The sequence below is a fragment of the Pinus tabuliformis genome, chromosome 4_2 (genome assembly GCF_031772625.1).
Source record: "Pinus tabuliformis cultivar Carrire ecotype Pingquan chromosome 4_2, CPIR1, whole genome shotgun sequence".
Classification (NCBI taxonomy): domain Eukaryota; kingdom Viridiplantae; phylum Streptophyta; class Pinopsida; order Pinales; family Pinaceae; genus Pinus; species Pinus tabuliformis.
In genome coordinates, this window is record NC_142304.1 from 681,861,560 (window position 1) to 681,871,675 (window position 10,116).

The 10,116-nt window shown below is 36.5% G+C and overlaps 1 pseudogene; it reads right to left on the reverse strand.

Annotated features, from left to right (window-relative positions):
- Window positions 1-3,188: 3,188 nt before the first annotated feature.
- Window positions 3,189-3,869, reverse strand: LOC149171268 (mitogen-activated protein kinase kinase kinase 17 pseudogene; annotated as a pseudogene).
- Between the last annotated feature and the right edge of the window lie 6,247 nt (window positions 3,870-10,116).

Sequence of the window (10,116 nt, forward strand, 5' to 3'; positions counted from 1 at the left end):
GCAATCTTGAACCCATAAAATCACATATATCTATAAAAACAAATAGAAGCCAGATAAAATTTATAACATAGTAAGCTGCGAATAACCAAAGAAATTTAAACAATTTAGTAAGCATAGTTTCATAATTAACATGGCCTTATGGATTTGAAATGTGAATCGATAGGAACTTTCCTGTCAGAATTGGGAAGAATGAAATGTGAATGATAGAACTTTCCTGTCAGATTTGGGAAGAATTTTATTGAAGGTTTGTTTCGAGTCCTCCATGTCAAGATTGTTGCCTCACTTGTCGTGAAAGAATCCAAAGATGAGAAACAAAGACAAAACACCTGCAATTTGCAAACCATCGCATACCTGCGTCAGATGTTACTGTTTGCAACAATATCCCATTGCTTAAGGATTATCCACTCACTATCTGATTTCCTCATCTACAAGTTGTTGAATGAATTAAAACATAATAATCTATTAGGCAGTGACCTGGTAAGTCGAGACACTTTCTCTATTCTATATCCTTTTGGGTACCTATGATAAAGTGCCCTGACTTTACCTGAATTAGCTAGAAATATAAGGTTTTTCCTTCTATACAGTGAGCCTGCTTGTGAAGTGAGTTATAGTCCCAGTTGAGTATTATGATACATATGACGATTTGAATAACACAAAAAATAAGTTTCTTCAAGAGAACAGACTATCAACAAAAATGCAATGCAACGCTAAATCACAGAAAGAAGAAATCAAGTATGTAGCCAAGTAATCTCAATTGGAATTAATTTTGAAGCAAAACTACAAGAAAATTTATCTTCTCTGCAGCCAATGTACAATTGCCACTTTATCATAATTTTATGACAACATTCTGTACTGCACATATTACAACAACAGGGGCAACAAGCTCCTGCCTTAGCAGTAGAGGACCTCTTATCATCAAACATATAAAATGTTTTTCCCTGGACGGATCTGTTCTGAATGACAGGATCACTATCAGCAATGCTTTGAGAGGAATATCCGTAACATTCCCAAGTTTGATCAGTCAAACGGGCTGTCACTGACCACAAAAGCAAGTCCTGTTGTAGAGTCGCAGAGTAAATGCTGGAAGATGATTCCTGTTGAGTTTGCGGTATATATAGAGCAGAATCCAAGCGTTCATTTACTTCACCTCTTGGGGTCACCTCTTCCCAGTTGACAGCTTCCAAGTTGGCACTGCATTCCTCTTTTGTGAATGGAAGCTCCTGGATGGAGGAGGCATTACTAATGTCTGATTTCGACAGGGGATTATCTAAAGTTGGAGATTTGTCTCTGGGAGATCTCACCACAATCCACTGACCGGGCGGATTTGCAAACCAATTAGGGTTGTCATCAACTTTAAATTCACAATCTGTGGCCAGTGCCATCACTCTGTCCCTGAGAGAAGGCCTTTGGCGTTGTTCAACTGACTTATTGCTCTCAACCATTGTATTTCTCTCCTGTGTTGGGCATGAGATGCTGAGTGATAGAATGGGAATAGTCTGAGAAGAGTAGGAATCCCATACTTGATTCCTAAAATCCAAATGACTAGTTGGGGATCCCAGATCCTTAATAGCATCTGCTGCCTCCATGGCAAAGCAGTCCTTATTCAGAAAAGGATGCTTCAACAGCTCCACACAGGCCACCTCTTCTTGGGATCTGTCCGAAAGCATTTCTCTAAGAAATCTCAAATCTGAGGTGAAAGTGAAGAAGGCAACTCAGGAGCATTCGTTTCCGAAGAAAAACGCAAAGAAAACGGAACGGTACCGAAAACGCTGTTTTGTACGGTCGTTTTCATTTACATGAAACCAGTTTCTCCAGAAACGAATGGTTTCTTGACACGGTTTTCAGAGCAACGTTTGTTGTGGTTCATTTGTAATGCTGTTCTCGTTCCAATTGGACGTTGAGCAAAATAAGAAAAAGGCAAAGGTTGGTTTTCTCAAAAACGTTGCTCTGGTTTGTTTTGTTTGTAATGTTGGTTTTATGGTAACGTTGAGTCCAATTTAAAAAAATGAAAGTTGGTTTTGTGGATAGTTTTTAGAGGCCGTTTCATGGTCTGTTGTGCTCTGGTTTGTTTCGTTTGTAATGTTGGTTTCATTGTAATGTTGGGTCTAATTTTAAAAATTGAAAATTGGTTTTGTGGATAGTTTTTAGAGGTCGTTTCATGCTTTGTTGTATTTAGCGTAAAATTTCTTTACCAACATTGTTTATTTAGAGATTTTGTTTGTTAAAATTATATTATTAAGATGTGTTGCTTTAATGTTTTAATTATTTTTTCTTAATTTTTGTGTTGGTTTTATTTAAAAGTGTATTTAGTGTAGAGTTTCTTATATAATTTTATAGTATTTAATATTTAAAAATTGTCTCTTTATACAAAACTATAAATTTAAATGCACATGGTTACATTATATATTATTTTTATTATTATGAACATTAATTACTATTATAATTATAAAGATTAATTACTATTATAATGGATTAACGATAAAGTTTTGAAAGTTTGATGGTATTTTTTTTTTAGGTTTTGTCTAGTTGTAGCATTTCTGGTTTTCAACCCTTGGGCGTTTTCTATGCAAAATGTCAGTGGAGGGAGCAACACTTCTTCCTATAGCAAAATAGTTGAAGGTAGTAGTAGTTCTAAACAACCCTCTTCTTTTGGCTCAATTCCCTAATCCCAATGGAGCTCAATTCAATCTTCACTATCCTATTACCCAACTAGAGAAACTACATCCTAGTAGTTGCTTACCAAATACTACAATATAGCTCAAATTTGAGGTCCGCTCAAATAATATGGCAGAATATACACATGATATGCCAGATCATGTACTCATCAGGAAATTTCTAGGAATATGGCCTTAAAAAAAATCCCACTCTCACTAGGTCCAAATCAAGTGGAAATGGAAAGGTCAAATCAAGCTTGAATTCAATGCCAAAGGTTTCTTCACTATTAAAGGATCAAACATGGGTATTTGAGAATGACCTATATAAGCAACACAAGATTTGTTTCTCACTATGAATATTCGAGAATGGTCTATATGAGCACATTATTGGAAAATACAGATGATGTAGGCTTTGTTTTATGTTTTTCACATTTTTCTTAATTTTTTCTCTCTCCTCGTTTTTTGAATGCAAGACTTCCAAACTTCGTTTCTCATCTCGTTGTTGTTTCTCGTTTCGTTTCCCGTTTCTCGTTTCTAGTAACATAAGTACATGGCAGCAACGGGATTGGAAACGTGGCTCCATGGGGGCCTGCCAGTGGCCATCTCCAGGACAGTGCAGCCGAGAGACCAAATATTATAAACAGACCCCTGCTTCACCTGGTCCACCAACTCTGGAACCATCCACTGAGGGGTTCCCCACAATTGGAGGGTCTCCTGGCCATTCTTCTCATCACTAATCCTCTTGGCAGAGCCAAAGTCAGCAAACTTTACACCATTGGCACCCACAAGAACATTCTTCGCCTTGATATCACAGTGCACAATCCCCTGCGTGTGGAGGTAATCGATCCCACGCAGGATGCTACGAGTGTAGGCCCTGATCATGGATTCGTCGAGCTGCCCTCCAAACATAATCAACAGATCCCCTATGCTTCCACCTGGCATGTACTCCATGAACAAATTCTGGACCTTTACACAGTTCTCAACACTGTAATAGTGCCCGAGGCAGGCAACGAAGTATGGAGAATCCAGACTCTGCAAAATCCGGTATTCATTATCCAAAGCCACACTAGAACTGGCTGCGGATTTCACTGCAAAGAGTCGGCCATTACACCTGCTCATAGCCAGGCTGACCGTTCCTGAAGCTCCGGCCCCAATAATGGCGCCCCTCACCCATCCATCTTCCTCGACTTTACCAAACTCGAGTTGAATTCCCATTTCCTCCCAACTGAATTCACGGAAAGATCACGGAAAGATTTTGTGATAGAATTTTATGTTTTGCGGATCCTACTGCTACCCTTTCCGAGATGAAAAGGGTCCCGTTATAAACTGATCATAAAGGGCCGCGTGTGGAAGTCTGTGGCGATCGTACTTTTTGTTTATTTGTAGCGCCTCGACATCCAAGTCACGTGGAGATAGGTTTCGCATGTGAATTTTTAATTCCCCGTGGGCCACGGTGGCTTTCCGCCCTGGGGTTAACCAAGTCAAAGAAACGTCATCCCCGATTCGCCATCAGTGGTGTTGAAGAGGCTATTAGGAAAATTAAAGAAATTTTAGCATGATTTTGAGAAAATTTAATAGAAAATTTTGAAAATTTAGTAAAAGGTTTTGAAAATCTTTATTAAAGTTATCAATTTCAGAATTTTGATTTTGAGAGTGTTAAATTCATTTTTGCTATCTAAAACAGGATTTAAATCCCTAGCTTATAATGGTTACTTTCTCTTCTAAATTTTCATTTTATTTTTATGTTTTTTTAATTGTATTAAAAGAATCAAGAGAGGAAGAGTGCTAATGTTGCAAAGAAATGGGTTTTTTAAGTACGGGAATGAATTGATGGATATAATTAACCAATTGGGAAGATAATAAGTAATCAATGGACACTTAAGTACATGCCTCTCTATTGATGTTGATGGTTTGCATGCTATCAACATGACAAAGGCAATAAATGTGGTAATGGATGAAAGCAACAAAACGTAATGAATACATCAAATGACCAAACAAAAAATGAGATATTTTATGGGAATGAGTAAAAGGGGATGAGAGAAAAGAAAAATGCTCAAAATTTGAGCTCAATCTACAACTGTTCTCAATCATATGGAAAATTCATGGTGTTAGTGTTAAACAACATAGTGATGTTACTTTAGGAAACCCAACATAAGAGGCCTATGCAGTTAGATGTGGGCAAAGGTAAAGAATTAGAAGAGACTAACACACCAAAATCAAATAAGGGAAGTTTTACAACAAATTTGGACATAAAAAGGTTCAAATGCAACATTATAGAGGGGAGATCTAAATCTTATCATAGTTTAAGAATATGTCTTATTAAATCACCATAACTAAGAGAATAATCTAAAAGCACCTGCATAGGATCAAGTCCAAGGTCTTGTGCCCATGAAACAACAATTGGAAAGCCTTATCAAATTATTTTTGTGTTATTAAATCGATGTGTTCTCAACTTTTAAATAATTTGACAATCCCATTCAATGACAACATTAATAATCTATATTATGGAAAATTAAGCCAACTTATCCTCTTCCAAAGTAGATGGAGTTTTTAAAGAGGTATGGTAATTATCAAATCCGCTAAAGTGCATAGGTTTGAAGGATTCAGTTGCATATTCTTCCAATTCAAAGTTACCAAGGTCTCAAGGAACTCTTTCATCATCAAGGAATAAGAAGTCAGAAGAATTAGGTGGATTAGAAGATGTCATCGATTGTGAAGTGGAATCCCTAGCCACACAATAAGTTTCTTAGCATGATGCTAAATGTTTATGCTCAATGTCAGAGGAGAAATTAAATAAAAGGGGACAAATCCATTAACTACATTAGAGGAGCCCCAAAGAATGCCCCTCAAAAATGATCACTCCTTATAAAGATCAAAACCAACATCCAAAATTGTGGAAATCAAGTTACACTTACAAAGGGAAAAACAATATTTGGATTTTGTACAGGTTAGGTCAATCTATAAACTAGTTGATGATTACTAGGGAAAATTATAAGGGTGGAAATTTATCTTAAATTGTAGAGACCTTGACTATTCTTACTAGTCCCTAGTATACAGTGCAACTAACCCATCAAAAACAATAATAATTGTTTACCCCAAGGGGATTCAACTATCTCTAAATCAATTACCTATGGGCTCTATAATGACAACATCCCTTAAGAAAACTTTAACACAGTTAAAAATGCATTTCTACATGATTATGATGAATTGTTAAAATATACATACTCAAAGGACATACCCCTCTTCTTTGCATCAAGTTATAGAAGTATGGTCAAAGCCCCTAATTTTTTCTTTCAATATATAACCATTAGTGTAAAACGATAACAAACACCTAAGGTAGAGTTATGAAGTAATACTTCTCCCATTTCAATTCAATTACAATTATAAGTGAAGTAATTCTTTACTCACCTCATTCAATTACAATTATAATTCCTTGAAATATGACTTGATAACCTTCAAAACTATGCCCTTCCTTATTATTCGACCTTTTCATTCTCCCAATTGGCATGGTTTTTTGATTGAACATTAAAATTCCTTAAAATCTATATGACATTGTTCCAACTTCATTATAAGCCCTCCTAGTTGTCTAACTAACCCAAGTCAAGAATTCAATTTTCGTTTGACTTTCTCTTATATAAGCCATAATACCAAGCTCTAACCAACTAAGCTAAGGGATTAGGAAATATTTTTTTCCTCTAGGCATGAGAAAAATTCTGTAACCAACTAAGTTACAAGAATTTTATAATTGGATGCAATATATTTTGTCTCTCTAATGTGTAGGTATAAAGAGATTGAGATATCATGGATTGATCATATATATTTGTTTCCTCTAACATTATCTTCATTGACTTTGACATTATATTATGTACTAGCTATTGATAATAAATATTTCGTAAATACTAGGCTTGAATGATTATTTCATGCATATTAGAGATAAATGGTTATTTCACCAATATATATTTTGTTCACTTATGGTCGATGATTCTAGTAGTAGATGGTATCTTTAGTAAACTGTTATGAAACCAGCTAATTTCCGGTGAAAATGGGATCTCTGTCACTTACAATAATCTTTGGGTTGTAGCTTTTGAATTGTTTCCATAAATGCAGCAGAAATTGTACTAGCTTTAAATGGATGTGATAATGCACAAAAGTGTGCATACTTGGTAAGTCTGTCAACTACCACCATGATGACACTCTTTCCCTCAGACTTGGGTAAACCTGTGATAAAATCCATTGAAACCTCCTCCCAACATTGGCTTGGAATGGATAAAGGTTGTAATAGACCCGGTGTCTTAATTGTTTCAACTTTATTTTGTTGGCAAACCAAACATTCCGCCACAAACTTTTGAATATCTGATTTAAGGCCATCCCAAAAAAATTCCTTCTTAACCCTGTGGTAAGTTTTTAGAAATCCTGAGTGCCCTCCTAAGGGAGAAGTGTGCAATTCCATAAGAATCTTTTGTTTTAGCTGGGAATTCTTACAGAGGTATAAGTGATCTTTGTACCATAACGAATCATTTTTCCAGCTAAATGTATCAGACGTACTAGAATCTTGTTGTAGCTTTTGAATAAGTGCCCACACTTCTTCGTCATTCTTCCATTCCTCCCTTGCTTCGTTTATCCAATCTGGTTGGATAATAGAAATGGCACACAACAATGCTTCCACATCCTCATCCTTTCTTGAGAGTGCATCTGCCACCACATTTTGCTTCCCTTTTTTGTAGATGATTTCAAAGTCATAACCCAACATCTTTGTGACCCACTTTTGTTGCTCTTCAGAGGATAATCTTTGTTCTAGAAAGTATTTAAGGCTATCATGATCCGTTTTTACTTTGAAGTGTCTTCCCATTAGGTAGGGTCGCCATTTCTTAAGTGCATGGAGTATTGCCAACATTTTCTTCTCATAAATAGCTTTGCTTAAAAACTTTCCCTTGATTGGACGACTTTCGAAAGCAATGGGTCTTTCATCTTGCATTAGAACAGCACCAATTCCATTTCCTGAAGCATCACATTCCACAATAAAGGTTTTTGTGAAGTCTGGTGTAGCTAAGACCAGTGCTTGGCACATTACCTCTTTAAGATGTTCAAAGGCCTTTGTTGCTTCCGGAGTCCATGAAAATGCATCTTTCTTCAATAATGTTGTTAGAGGTGCTGCTATTCTCCCATAATTCTTAACAAACTTGCGATAATACCCTGTCAACCCAAGAAATCCTCGCAGATGCTTTATGGATGTGGGATTTTCCATTCCTTAATGGCTTTAATTTTGCTAGGGTCTACCTTAACTCCTTCATGAGATACAATATGACCCAAATATTCCACCTCCTGGACTCCAAAGAAACATTTGGATCTTTTTGCATATAATTGTTTCTCCTCCAATAGTTGTAGCACCCTGTCAACATGTTCAACATGATCCTTCCAAGACTTGCTGTAGATTAGTATATCATCAAAAAATACTAACACAAATTTTCTAAGGAATGGTTTGAAAATTGAATTCATCAAACCTTGAAATGTTGAAGGTGCATTGGTAAGGCCAAAAGGCATGACCAAAAATTCATAATGACCCTCATGAGTTCTAAATGCTGTTTTCGGAATGTCTTCAATCTTCATTCTGATTTGATGATATCCTGAATGAAGATCCAACTTGGTGAAGTAAATTGATCCATGCAATTCATCCAGTAATTCATCAATGACAGGAATGGGGAACTTATCTTTAATAGTGAGCTTGTTGAGCTCCCTATAATCTGGACACATGCGCCATGATCCATCCTTCTTGTGCACCAATACTACTAGAGCAGAGAAAGAACTTTGACTCGGTTGAATTATACCAGCCTCTAGCATTTCTGCAACCATACGTTCAATTTCACTCTTTTGGACATAGGGATATCTGTATGGCCTGATGTTTGGAGGAACACTTCCTGGAATCAGATGAATAGCATGATCATGATCACGCATAGGTGGGAGACCTTTGGGAGTCTCAAATACCTTGGAATGATTGTCCAGGACTTTTTGGAGATCTGGAGAAATAGATGATTCCGATGTGGAAACATCTAGCGAACATAATTGTGCAATTACACCTCTTTGCTCCTTTTTTAGAAGCTTTGTCATGCCATTAGAGCTGATTATCTTTCCTGGTTTCCCTGCAATACCCCTTAATTCAACTTCCTTTCCTTCCGTAGAAAATTTGATGAAAAGTTCTTGAAAATTAAAAGCTATTGTACCCAAGGATTGTAGCCATTGGACTCCTAGTACAACATTAGCACCTCCCATTGGAATGGAAAGCATTGGGCTAGTCAATACATATTCTCCCATGGATAGCTTGATATTATGGCACTTTCCAGAGCAATTTATTGTTCCTCCATTTGCAATCACCACTTGACACTCTGGTGCTGGATATAGGAAGAAATTCAATTCTTTTGCTACCCTACAATGAATAAAATTGTGGGTGCTTCCTGAATCAATCAACACTATTACCTTTTTCTTCTTGATTTGTCCTTCTATCTTGATGGTTTGATGAGTGGTAATTCCCGCCAATGCATTACAAGATATGGTCGGATTTATTTGTTCTTCATCTAGGCTTTGTTCCTGGAGTATATCCTCTTCTTTTGACCTTTCTCGCTCCTTTTCTTCTTCCTCTTCACAATCTATGTAGAATAATTTCTTCTCAGCACACTTATGACCTTTAGTGTATTTTCTATCACAACTGTAACAAAGCCCTTTTGATCTTTTTTCTTCCAATTGTCATGGTGTCAACCTTATAGGTTGTGGAAGACTAGGGGCAAAAACGCTTCCGTCTTTATAGTTGTGAGTGGTATGCTTCCTGGTTGCCATAATTTTGCTTTCCATTTTTCTTGCTAACCTGAATGCCTTTTCTAATGAATCAGGTTTCCAAAGCCGAACATCATGTTGGATGTTATCCTTTAAAGACCCTATGAACACATCAATCCTATGCTCCTCTGGAATATCTTTTACCCTTATGTTCAATTTTTGGAACTCCTCAATGTGCTCCATTATTGAACCCTTTTGTTTGAGACTTATCAATTGGCTAAAAAAGGTGTTGCTTTTTGTATCCTCATAATGTGCTATCAATTCTTCCGTAAAAATTGCCCAAGTGATAAATTGTTTACGAGAGCAAAGCCATTGATACCATACAAACTGATTTGGTTCCAAATATAAAGTTGCCATACGTACCTTTTGTGTGTTTTGCACATTATTGAGATCGAAGAACTGCTCCATCTGTAATCCTTGCCATCAAACTTCCTCATATCGATTTTTGGAATATGGTGAGTCTTCGATCCAACATTAGAGTCTATGATATCATGATTAACATTTCTTTTGTTCGCATCATGACTTTCCTTTACTACCTTTTCACCATTAGTAAGTATTTCTTGTAGAAAATTTGTCAAATTTGTCTTCATATCTGTCATGCATGTCTTCAAGTTTGTGTTCAAATCTATCTTCAATT